The 13,590-nt window shown below is 39.1% G+C and overlaps 1 pseudogene; it reads left to right on the forward strand.

Moving 5' to 3' along the window:
* The first annotated feature begins 8,580 nt into the window (after positions 1 to 8,580).
* On the forward strand, positions 8,581 to 9,240 carry LOC143657974 (nuclear transcription factor Y subunit beta pseudogene; annotated as a pseudogene).
* Positions 9,241 to 13,590: the final 4,350 nt, after the last annotated feature.

Consider the following 13,590-nt stretch of genomic DNA (forward strand, 5'->3'; position numbering starts at 1 on the left):
AATTTCTTCTTGTTTTTTTTTTCTTAAATAATTTGTAGCTATTGATGTCCACTATTTGGTGTGATGTCATTCATATATTTTATTTTCATTCTTTAGAAATGGTTTCCTTTAGTTCTTTGAACATATTTTAAATAGCTCAAGTCTTTGTCTAGCAAGTCCAACATCTGGGCTTCCTTAGCTTCATTTTCTATTGACAGTATTTTTTTTTTCTTTGTCTGGGTCATACTTTCTTGTTTCTTTTCATGTCCATAATTTTTTGTTGAAAAATGGACTTTTAAAATAATAGAATCCAGATTTTGCTCTCCCCAGGATTTATTGTTGTTATTATTGATATTTGTTTCTTCAATGACATTTCTGATCTAATTATTGTAAAGTCTGTATTCTTTGTCACATGCAGACACTAAAGTCTCTGCTTGATTAGCTCAGCAGTTAGCTAATGGCTAGACAGAGATTTTCTTAAATGTGTGGGATTGGTAAGTCTTCCAGACTTTGGTAAGGAACTCCTTTTTTGAGGATGACTTTAACAGTTAGCCAGGCAGTTTACAACTCCTCCTTAGCTTCACATCCTGTTTGCACCGATCCTTAAGATTAGCCAGAGATGAGAGCCTACAGCCTTCTTGGATCTTTCCTGAGCATGCACAAAGCCTTAGGTCTGTGCACAGCCCTTCGCGTACACATGGCCTTCTAGATTCCCAGGAATATGCTGGAGTTTTCCAAAGTCGCTGACAGATATCATTCTCCAGTTTTTCCTTTTAAGTTTTTTCACTAGCCTATTATTTGTCCTAACTGTTATCTACCACCTCCAGTAGCTGTTAAAGCAATTGCCACTGTTTTTGGTTTTTTTATTAGAGAAATTGTGGGTTTACAGAACAATCATATAAAATACAGGATTTCTACATACCACCCCACCAACAACAACTTGCATTGTTGTGGTACATTTGTTACAATTTATGATAGCATATTTTTATAATTGTACTATTAATTAAAGTCCATGGTTTAAATTCTGTTTTGTTTTTTGACAACAAGCCAGGAGGAAAGGCTGTTTATACTGTGTCATATCTGAGTCAAATCATATAAAGACAGCCTTGCATTGGGGGATCTTCTGGGGAACTACCAGATAGGTCACATATTTACAGTTCTCTGGAAATGGGGTTTTAAAGGAGCTCTAATCCTTATCTGACCCTTCCAAAAGCTACCAGGCTGCTGTTTTTCACTCTGATTGTAGGTGTTGGCTTTCAAAGCTACCACAGAGGTAGGGAGGGAGGAAAAGGAATAGGACAAGTTAAAATGCCATAAAGTTCACTACTCTTACCAAGAGTCATCCATTTGTCTTGAATAAATGCTCCCCAGATTGCTACAAGTCTGATTAATTTCCAGAGTTCTGAAAAAGTTGATTCTGACAATTTTGACAGTGTTCTCATTGTTTTTATGGGTGAGAGAATTTACATAAAAACCCTTCCTCCATCACTGTTCTTTTTGTATTTGCTTCTAAAATAATTAAATAGTTGTGAAAAGATTTAAATGAAATACAAGTCCCAAATTTTGATAGTCTCTATAAAACATTAAGACTGTCCAGCTGTCAGTGTGGTATTCTCCCTCCTCCTTCCACTTCTTCCTGCCTAACTTTTTTCTTATTCTCAAAGCACTTATCATCTTTTAATACATTGTACAATTTACTTTATTATTTAGCATTCTGAATAATTTGCACTTCCTCTCCCTGTTAAAATGTAAATTCCATCAGGACAGGATGTTTATTTTGTTTACTAATCTAGACTCTAGTGGGATGTAATATGCATCCCACTAGAGTCTAGAACTGTCCTTAATGCCATGGTGGGTACCCAATAAATATTTGTTGAATCAGTAAATGAGTTGTGGCTCATAAGCCATTCTTTCCAATTTAAAAATAAGGGAAAACCAGCCATCTGAAAAGTATTGTTGCTCTTAATAATGGAGAAACTCAGCAAATTGATATAGTCACTTATTTTTTAAAGTTGACCCATCAGTTTAGAACATGAATGTCTAGATCCAGACCATGAAAACCACCAACGATGAAAAATCTGTGTGCTTGAAAAGAAATATTGATGTCCTAATTAATGAAGTTTCCTCCACCCCACCCCCGAGCTCTTTGATGAACATTGTAGCATCATTTGGCCTATAATTTATGAATCTCTTAGGCAACTTCTGGGCTTGTGTACAAAAATAAAACACGAAATCTTTTAGAGCCAAAACGGAGTTCTCCTTTCATTTTTACCTTTCACTCAACACTCTAAAAATAATAATCCCCTGCCCCGCTGACTAGTCTACAGCCAAATGTAGTAGATTAATATTGTGATATGGCCAGCAAATTCCCAAAGAGAGATCTCTAGCAGACCGTGGGAAAACTATTTGTGAGCCAAGGCCCAACTTTTGAAAAGTTCCTTTTGCCTCCCACAACTCAGAGGAATCTTTCTAGCTTTCCTTTATTATGTTATTCTCCCACCACACAAAACATACTCAAAACATACAAAATTATCCTTTGGGGAATACATGTGAAATAATCATTGTGAACAGGAAATAAAAATCAGAGGGAGCAGCCTATATTCAATAAGCATTTATTAAGTGCTTCCCATGTTCCTAAGCATGAACCTAGGCTACATGGTAGACTTAGTGAGAAGGTCTGGAGGGGAGGAAGTTCAGGCTCTCAGCCCAGTTTCCCACCACCAAAAGGGAGGTAAAGGAAACATTTATGAGGCGTTTTCAATTTATTCAGTATTATTCATTTAGCATGGCCCAGGTCCTGTGTTAGGTCCTGGTGATAGAAAAGCAAAATAACCCTTGTGCTCAAAGAGTGCCTAGTCTGATAGAGAAGATATGACAAAGGGAAGGGTGATCCTTTGTGGTGAGTGCCATAGTAAGTATGAAGAGCAGTGGGATCCAGGAGGAAAGAATATAGAAAGCAGCAGTTCTTAAAGTGCAAGGTCCCCAAGATCCTTTTAGGGGTCTGCCAGGTAAGAATTATTTTCATAATAATACTAAAACATTTGCCTTTTTCATTGTGTTTTTATTTGCAGTTAATGGGAGTTAAAATTGCTGGTGCTTTAGCATGAATCAAGGTAGTGGCACCAAATGGTACTAATGATCATTGTATTCTTCACTGCCACACACTTGTAATTAAAATAAATAAATAATAATAAAAATAAAGCAAGCCTAGTTTCACTTGAAAATGCCCTTGATGAAGCAGTAAAATATATTAATCATATTAAATCTTGAAACTTGAGTACACATTTTTTTAGCATTCTATGTGATAAAATGGGAAGCACATATATAATACTTCTATGCATACTAAAGAAGTACAATGGTAGTCTCCAGGAAAAGCACTTGTGTGATTGAGTTGTGAGTTGAACTACTGCGTTTTTCCTGGAACTCTATATTTATTTGAAAGAACAACTGACAACAATGGATAACATATTCTCAAAAATGAACAAAGTGAGTCAGTCACTTTAAGGAAAACAAATAATAGTATTTGCTGCCAGTGCTGATAGCTTTCTAATGTTTAGGGACTTTTCTGATGAGAGTGGCAGTGATCATTAACAAATGTGACTTTTTTGATAGTGTATAATGAGTCAACATTTGGAAGATCTGCATAACGTGTTGTACTACTCAGAGATCTCTAGAGAAACACAACCAAGAGGAGATATCTCTACATATGAAATTTATAAAGGTATCTTGTGTAACCATGGAAATGGAAGAGTACAAAATCCGTAGGGCTGGCTGTGAAGCTGGCAGCTCTAATGAAGGGTCTGGGCAAACTCCACAGGAGAGGCTCACTGGCTGAAGAAGCAGTGAAAGAGTCATCTTCCTTAAAAGCCTTCAGCTGATTGGATTAGCTTATTGTGGAAGATGTGCCTTTAGTTGATTGCAGATGTAATCAGCAGCAGATGCAGTCAACTGACTGATGATTTAATATACTGGTTTATCAGCCAGTTACAAAAGATCCTTGCCGCAATGGTCAGGCCAGTGCTTGCCTGACCGGACAACTGGGCGTCATCATTTGGCCAAGTTGATACAGAAATTAATCATCACACACATTGAACCAATATTTTCCAAATGATCATTTCATCAAATTGCAAAATCATGCATGGTAACATATCCATTCTAAGTACAAAATTTTTAATATAATAAAGTAAAAATGTTACTGATATAATTTCAAGTCCCACATTAACAAACTACCACTTATCGAGTTTTGGTATGTTATCAAATAATATCTATAATTATTTGACATAGCTATTAAAATACTTCTCCCTTTTCCAACTATGTATCCATGTGAAGTCAAGTTTTCTTTATATAATTGAAAGAATATTGTTTTAGTTTGTGAGCTGCTGGAATGCAATATATCAGAAACAGAATGGTTCTTAAAAAGGGAATTTATTTAGTTGCAAGTTTACAGTTGTAGGGCTGTGAAAATGTCCAAATTAAGGCATCCAGATAAAGACACCTTAACTCCAAAGAAAGGGCTGTTGAAGCTCAGGGTTTCTCTCTCAGCTGGAAGGGCACATGGCAACATCTGCTAGCTTTTTCTCCTCATTTCATAAGGCTTCCCCAGGGACGTTTTCCTTCTGCATCTCCAAAGATTGGGTGGGCTCTGTCAGCACTTGCCAAAACGGTTCCCTCTTAAAGGGCTCCAGTAAGCAACTCCACCTTTAATGGGTGAAGACATATCTCCATGGAAACCATCTAATCAAAAGTTACTACCCACAATTGGTTGGGACACCTCTCTATGGAAACAATAAAAGGATCCCACCCAGCAATAGTGAATGAGGATTAAAGACTGGCTTTTCTGGGGTACATGATATTTTCCAACCAGCACAAATATATTGCAACAGATAGTAGAATCCAGCTGTTTTTTATTAAGCCAAACATTTAAGAGATGTGCTAAAATGTAAAACAATGCCACTGTTCTCACACTTTCCAAAGTTGTTTGGAAAACATAGTTATGAGGTGAGCTTCCAGTTGACCAAGATGGCAAAGTGCAATATTCCATGGTTCGGTTCCCTCAACAGAATCTTTGAACTACTAGCAAAAACTGGCAGAGCCATCTTCCTCAGAGCTCCAGAAAACAGTTTAAGGGTTAGAGTGACTAGGCTAGTGCCAAATCAAGAAAAAGACAACTTAAAAATGGTAAGAAGGAAGATTGTGGGAAGATGACAAAGTTGGGAGCTCAAGGCATCAGTTCCTCCACTGGAACATTTATTGAACTTACAGAAACTGTCTGAATCAGTTATTTCGAAATTCCAGGGCCTAGTAGAACACTGCAGTGTAGAGGGAACAGTGGGAGGAAGAGGCTAGTAAGTTGTGGTAAAACCAGTGAATTTCCCTCTGTGCAGTAGCTACCATACCCCTCCTTATAGCAGGCAGCAGTGGGATACTCAACCCCAGCCCCTGGTACAGTTTGATGGCACCAAAGTGGGATATAAAGATCTAGTTCCCCAAGATCCAGGGGTGTGTGAACCAATCAAGGCTTGCTGCTTTTGATAATTACTTCATATCACTGGGGCCCAGTTCTGAGGGTGGCCATTGTTCCAACCTACCTAGGGCAAAAGCAGCAGAAGAATCTTAAGGACAGTACCCTTCCTCAGAACTACAGAAAACAGTTAAAGGGCTGCATTACGTGGGAAAGTGTCAAATTAAGAAAATGCAGCTTCCAAAATCCATAGGAGTAGCTCCTGGCACTCTTGCTGGCCCCTTCCCCAGCCCATCTCCAATGCAGTGTGGAACCAGCCAGTGCTCCCACTGTAGGTCCCTGGCTTTGTTCTGAGTGGGAAAGACTGACCCAGGAAACTCCTCTCAGACTCACCCCTCACCCAGAATTTCCCATCCAGGCAAAAGTAGCTTTGGACAGCTAAAGCAGTAAGAAGCAATTAAGTCAAACAGCTTGGAACAAAGGCTTACCTGCTATAAGTCCTACAATAGAGCATCCCAGAGAGGGAGAAAGCCCATTTCAGAGGGAACATTCAAATTCCTGTAAACAGAGGACCTCCTAAGGCCACTCTTTGCAAGCACAAGCCCAGGACAAGACACCGCCACATAAAAGACAGGGACCCTGCACTTTGTATATGCCATGGGCTGACCTTGATAAGAGGGTTGAACTCTGAAGGAGGGCATCAGCCAATGCAAAGCCAATTTGCGAAGTCTGTGAAAGGTGTTTTTTGCATTGGTTTGTTTGGTTCTATTAGCTCTTGGACTCAAGTACATCTCTGTCATAACATCAGCTAGGATAGAACTCAAAAACAAACTAAATCCTAAAGTTAACACTAAAATATTAAAATGTACATTGTGCAATAACAGGTTATACTACAAAAAGAAAAGGAACAGGAAATGATGGCCCATCAAAAGGAAGAGGGAAAAAGTCCAGAAATGATCAACTAAGAAGACTGTGGATATACCAAGGACTTTAAAAAATAATCCTCAGAGTGCTCAAGGACATATGGAAAATACAGAAAAGAACAAAAGGATATCAGGAAAACAACGAATGAACAATATTAGACTCTCAATAAAGACAGAATTTTTAAAAAGGAACCAATCAGTGCTATGGGAGTTGAAAACCATAATAATTGAAATGAAAACTTCCCTAGAGGGTTTCAGCAGCAGACTGGAGCTGGCAGAACAACCAGTGAACTCAAAGGCAAAACAATTAAAATGATTCAGGCTGGAGACCAGAAGGAAAATTAGAAAAAGCCTAAAATACTGAGACACCATCAAGCATACCTTATACAGATTATGAGAGTATCAGAAGGAGAAAAAAAAAAAAGAGAAAGGGGCAGAAGAATATTCAAAGAAATAATGACAGTAAACTTTCAAACTAAGCAAAAACAGAAATATGAACATTAAGAAGCCCTGTTTACACCAAAAAGGGTAAAGTTGAAGAGAAATATGCTGAGGCACATAGTCATAGTCAAACTATTGAATGCAAAGAATAAGGTGAGAGTTCTGAAAGCTGCAAGAGAGAAGCAACTTTAATTATTTCATCCCACTGCCCTCTTGTCTGAAGTGGAATTTCTCCCTCTCTGGGATTGCTCTATTGTAGGACTTACAGCAGCTAAGACTTGTATTATGTACAAGGGAGTTCAAACAAGATTGAATGCTGATTCTCATCAGAAGCCATGGAGACAAGAAGGCAGTGGGATGAAATACTTAAAGTGCTGAGAAAAAAATTTCCAGTGGGAATTTTATATCCAGTGAGACTCTTTCAAAAATAAGAGAGAGATTAAGCATTCTCAGATAAACAAAAGCTGGGGAAGTTTGTCACCACTAGACTTGCTCTATAAGCAATGCTGAAAAAGGAAAGGATACTAGAAAGTAAAGCAACACAAAGAAAATACTCCGGTAAAGGTAACAACATGGGTAACAGAAAATGCCCACACTATTATATTTTTTAGTATATAACTCCGCTTTTTACTTCTTACAGGTTATAAAATGCAAATGTACAAATAGTAATGATAAATTTATGGTCTAGGAAATATGCAAATATGCTGTATAAAGATGTAATTTGTGGGCAGGCCACTGTGGCTCAGCAGGCAAGAATGCTTGCCTGCCATGCCAGAGGACCCGGGTTCGATTCCCAGTGCCTGCCCATGTAAAAAAAAAAAAAAAAAGATGCAATTTGTGACAAGAACAACAAAACTGTTGGGGTCAAAGGGGAATAAACCGGGTAGGTGCATGCTATTGAAGCTGATCTCAAATCAAATATGATTGTTATAGATTTAGGACTGTAATTTTAACCCCATGGCAATCAGAAAGAAATATATGAAAATATATACCAACAGAAATAAAGTGGAGTCAAAATGGTACAAAACCAAAAAAATCAAATAAATATGAAGGTAGGCATTACAGAAGAACTAAGGAACAAAAAAGGTATATTTACAAACACCATGTAGCAAAATGGCAGAAGAATGTCGTGCATTATCAGTAGTAACTCTAAGTGTCAATGGCCAGTCAAAAGGTCAAGAGATTGACAGAATGGATAGAAATACATGGCCCAAATATATGCTGTTTACAAGAACACTTGAATGATACTATAAACCAGTTAGGCCTAACAAACATATATAGACATTTCACCCAAGAGTAACAGGATACACATTCTTCTCTAGCACACATGGATCATTCTCCAGGATAGACCATATCTTAGGCCACAAAACAAGTCCCATAAGTTTTAAAATTTTGAAATCATACAATGTATCTTCTCCAATCGTAATGGAATGAAGTTAATAGTCAATAACAGAGGGAAAACTGGAAAATTCACAAATATGTGGAAATTAAACAACAAATACTTAAAAAACAACAACCAATGGGTCAAAAAAGAAATTACAAGGGAAATTAAGAAATATCTTGACATTAATTAAAATGAAAATACAACATGCTAAAATTTATGAGATGCCGCAAAGGCAGTGCTGAGAGGAAAATTTATAGTTCTAGATGCTTACATTAAAAAAGAAGAATGATTTTTTTTTCTGTTCAACCAAAAAGCCGATTGGTAATGGAAGCCAACTAGGGATGCATTGGAGATGTTCATCTTTTATGTTGAAATTGAGCAAAGACCAGATATCTCCTTAGAGAGGTGTTTCTAAGCACCACTCACAAAATGTTCTGATGGTATTTCACAGCAGTTGGGTAGTGACAGTTCTACAACAAATGCTTCCCAACTAGGAATTTCTGCAGACTATATTGAAGAAATTCATTAAACCATACAGCCTCATGATGATACTGAGGACAGCATGAGTAATCATGAAGACACAAATGGCTCAAAAGAAAGTTTCAGAGAACAAGATATATTCTCTTCCAATTGCAAATGTGGCAAGAATAATGAAAAATGCCACACCTCAAACAAGAAAGATTGCAAAAGATGCCAACAAATGTATTCAAGAATGTGTGAGTTCATCGGCTTAAAACATCTGAAGCAAGTGAAAGATACCATCAAAGGAAACAGAAGACAATCAATGGAGAAGAAATTCTCTTTGCCATATCTACTTAGGGTTTGACAGTTATATAGAACCTCTGAAATTAGACCTTCAGAGATTCAGAGAGAAAGGAATTGGCATAATGGTGACAGCTACAGATGGACCAAGTAAGGAGTTGACAGAGGAGGCATTTACCAACCGGTTACCAGCTGGCTTAATAACTGCTGATAGTCAAAAACAAAATGTTATGGTTTATATAGTATCATATCAACACATTTCTTGTGTTCAACAAATTGACTTTTTGTGATCTGAAGAAATGACGCAATAGGGGTATAGAGAAGTGGAAGAGAATGTACAATTCTAGAACAGAGACATTAGAAGAAAACAACTATTTGGAAAGATGTCCCTTTTTATATTAAATAGCTGTAATGTGGGTTCCTGATGCTTGATTAACAAGGTGTTGATTCTGATTTGAGAATCTTTTTCATAAACAATTTTAAAGAAAGATGTGGATTTTACAAGTATTAAAATATTGTTTTGTGTGAGTTTGTTCCTCTGTATGACTCCTGTATGCATTGTATATTGCAGTTTCTTACTGTCAGAGATTTGTAGACAGTCCCTTATTTTCACACTGAATCATATTACTTTTATAATTCAAGTAAACAACTGTGTTAATTTATGATCTTTGCCCTTTTGATGAAATATAAAGGTAGAGTTCATTTTGAATGCAAGTTGCCTTTATTATAAATTTGAGCTTGTCTTGGTTATATAATACCTTTCTTGAAAAACTAGCTAGTTTTTAGCTTTTGATGTATTCATTAAAACAAAAAAAAATAAGTTAGGTAAAACATTCACAGCTTAAGCAGCATCATTTTCTTTTAAAAATAGAAAAATTAAGTGTGAATGCAGAAGCAAATATTGTTTGCCATGTTACACTCAGTGCCTGTTGACAGTATTTGTACTGTTTATTGTGCCTATTAAGATAGTAACTATTGGAGCTTTTTGTTAAGACTCCAATTTTGTTAAGACTAGTTTTCAAGAAAGGTATTATATAACCAAGACAAGCTCAAATTTATAATAAAGGCAACTTTGCTTTTGAGTTACATTATCATGAGTATTAAATTCAAATTTAATCTAATCCTAGTACTCTTGAAAGGGTGCTCCTTTCATTTTGTGTATGATTTTTTTGAAGCATATTTCAAGTACTATAATATCTACTTCTAGAAGAAGAGTTTTACGGTCTGATGGTAAATGTTGTCATTTTAAATTTTTAATTAAAATGTCAAGTTTTCTACTTTACTAAAGAATGAAGAAACATGTGACATTGTATATACAGACATTTGCAAGGGTGAGTGAATGAAATGAAGAACAGAGTCGGGGTGTGAAATAAAAGCTGCCAACTTCTAGGGTGCTGTCTTGATCTTTGCAACAAACTAAATTTAGATCATGAAAAAAAGAGAATGATCTCAAATCAGAGACCTAACCTCAGAAGTAGAAAATCTAGAGAACGATGAGCAAGCTAAACCCACAGCAAGCAAAAGGAGGTAAATAATAAAGATTAGAGTGGAGATCAATGGAATAGAGTATAAAAGGCAATAGAAAGCGGTGTGACAGTGGCTCAGCAGGCAGAATTCTCGCCTGCCATGCTGGAGACCTGGGTTCGATTCCCGGTGCCTGCTCATGACCAAACAAAAAGCAATAGAATCAACAAAACCAAAATTTGGTTCATTGATGAGATCAATAAAATAAGCAAAACCTTAGCTAGACCGACAAAGAAAAGAATAGAGGATTAGCAGATAACTAGAATCAGAAATGAAAAAGAGATATTACTACTAACCCTGCAGTAATAAAAATGATTATAAGAGGGTATTATGAACAACTGCACTCCAATAAATTAGATAACCTAGATGAAATGGGCAAAATCCTAGAAAAATGATTACCTATGCTGATTCAAGAAAAAATGAAGATCTGAAGCAACCAATAACAAGTAAAGAGATTGAATAAGTAATCAAAAAAAAAAAAAAAAACTCCCAAGAAAGAAAGCCCAGAACCAGATGGCTTCACAGATGAATTACACCAAACATTCCAAGAAGAATTAATACCAGTCCTACTCAGACTTTTCCCAAAAATTGAAGAGAAGGGAAAACTTCCCTACTCATTCCATGAGGACAGCATCACCCTAATACCAAATCCAGATAAAGATACCACAAAAAAGGAAGTTACTGACCAATACCCCTTATGAATGTAGACTGAAAATCATCCACAAAAAAAGAACACTAGGGACCAGGCTGAGGAGGGTCTATGGATTCGGAACCACAGGATGGATTGTTTCTGTGGCTGCATTAACTGCTCACAGGTCCTGAACGGGGCGGAATTCTCCAGTTTGAGCTTTTCTCACGGGCAGCAGTGGAGTGTTCCATGGAGAGTTGCACGGTCAGATGAGTTGGTGTGCTTCTAACCGTACCAAGTGGCTTTGAATCTCTTCGAGAGCCTTTTGAGGGATCAGATACTGTCGCACTGCCACGGGGGTCCACCAGGGAGGCAGTTCAACTCTTGGATATCTTGGCCATTTGCAGTCCAGGGACTGGGATGTGGACACGTCTTTGAAGGGCCACCATTCGCTCCATGTTGCTAACGCATCGACCCTGGCCGATGACTGCGTGTGTTTCCATGTGTTTACTTCCTGATGGGTCGACCTCCTTTTGCTTTGTCCTGGAAATACACCTTCAACGCCTGGCACCTCCCTCATCCTTCTTTGAGGCACAGTCCATGTTTCATCTCACCCCGTCATAAGCAACTACTAGGTGACCAGAAACAGTGCAGAACAGCTCCCGGGGCCACGGCAGGGACCGGACACACAGCGTACCCCAGTCTGGACTGGCTGGACCAGCTGTGAGACTCTGCTGTGGTGAGCTCAATGAGCGGCGCGCGCTTTCCCGGGCCGCGGCGGCTGGCAGCCGGCACCCCTCCCTCCCTCCTTCCCGGACTGGCTTAGAGTCTTGGAGAGGCAAGTTCCCCAAGCTGTGGTGGCCGGCGGCCGGCACCACACTCTCGCGGGCGGCTTCCCGGACTGGCTACGAGTCTCGGATCAGTGAGCTCCCCAAGCCGCGGCAGCCGGCGACTGGCACCCCTCCCCGACAGGCAGCTTCCCGGTCCGGCGGCAAGTCTCGGATCAGCGAGCTCCCCAAGCCGCGGCGGCCGGCGGCCGGTGCCCCTCCTCCACAGGCAGCTTCCCGGTCCGGCGGCGAATCTCGGATCAGCGAGCTCCCCAAGCTGCGGTGGCTGGCTGCCAGTGCCCCTCCCCCACAGACGGCCGCCCAGAGGGAGAGGAGGGAGTCTCCGACAGTGGCAGGGACTGGGTCCAACCAAACACCAATAGCGGCATTAATAAAGGAGCCACAACATATTTGCTGGTGGGACCCGCAGACAGACAAGCGCCACATACTGGGCAGGATAAAAAAAACAGAGCCCAGAGACTTCACAGGAAAGTCTTTCAACCTGCTAGGTCTCACACTCAGGGAAATCTGATTAAAATTCCAGACGCCAGCAAAAAATAACAAATCACACCAGGAAAACTGAAGATATGACCCAGTCAAAGGAACAAACCAATAGTTCAAATGAGATACAGGAGCTAAGACAACTAATTCTGAATATACGAACAGAAGTGGAAAAACTCTTCAAAAACCAAATCAATAAACTGAGGGAGGACATGAAGAAGGCAAGGGATGAACAAAAAGAAGAAATGGAAAGTCTGAAAAAACAAATCACAGAACTTATGGGAATGAAAGATACAGTAGAAGAGATGAAAAAACAATGGAAACTGTCTTAGATTGGACATTTCTTTAGACTTGTTGTAATTGGGACATTTTCTCAGCCTTAGAACTGTAAACTTGCAACTTATTAAATTCCCCTTGTTAAAAAAAACATTCCGTTTTTGGTATATTGCATTCCGGCAGCTAGCAAACTAGAACAGATTTTGGTACCAGAGAGTGGGGTGTTGCTGCTGCAGTTTGCAGATACCAAACATGTTGGAACGGCTTTTTAAATGGATAAAGGGAAGATTCTGGAAGAGTTGTGAAAAGCTTGATGGAGAAGGCCTAGAATGCTTTGGAGAGACTGTTGGTAGGAATGTGGACTCTAAAGATACCTCTGATGAGGCCCTAGACAGAAATGAGGCACGTGTTATTGCAAACTGGAAGAAAGGCGATCCTTCGCCAGGCAGATAATCTGGCGAAATTGACTAGTGGCTTTGGCTGGAAGGCTGATTTTAAAAGCCATGAACTTGGATACTTAGCAGAAGAGATCTCCAAGTTAAATGTGGAAAGTGCAGCCTGGTTTCTCCTCACAGCTTATAGTGAAATGCGACAGGAGAGAGATAAGCTGAAAACTGAACTTTTGAGTAAAAAGAAACCAGAAATTGAGGTCCTGGAAAATTCTGGGCCTACAAAAAGGGAGACTCCAGAGTATAGTGCCCTGTGTGTGGATTTAACCAAATGTGGAACCAGCCAGTCATTTCAGAGAAAGTCAGGATCAGACATGGAGTTATCCAGGAAGGATTTGTGGAAAATCCTTACGTCTGATGGGCATGATCCAACACTACTGCATAGAAAGCCAACGAGAGTGCTGTGGGACTTGTATAAACACAGCCGCTGCCAGT

The sequence above is a fragment of the Tamandua tetradactyla genome, chromosome 2, assembly GCF_023851605.1.
Source record: "Tamandua tetradactyla isolate mTamTet1 chromosome 2, mTamTet1.pri, whole genome shotgun sequence".
Taxonomy (NCBI): Eukaryota; Metazoa; Chordata; class Mammalia; order Pilosa; family Myrmecophagidae; genus Tamandua; species Tamandua tetradactyla.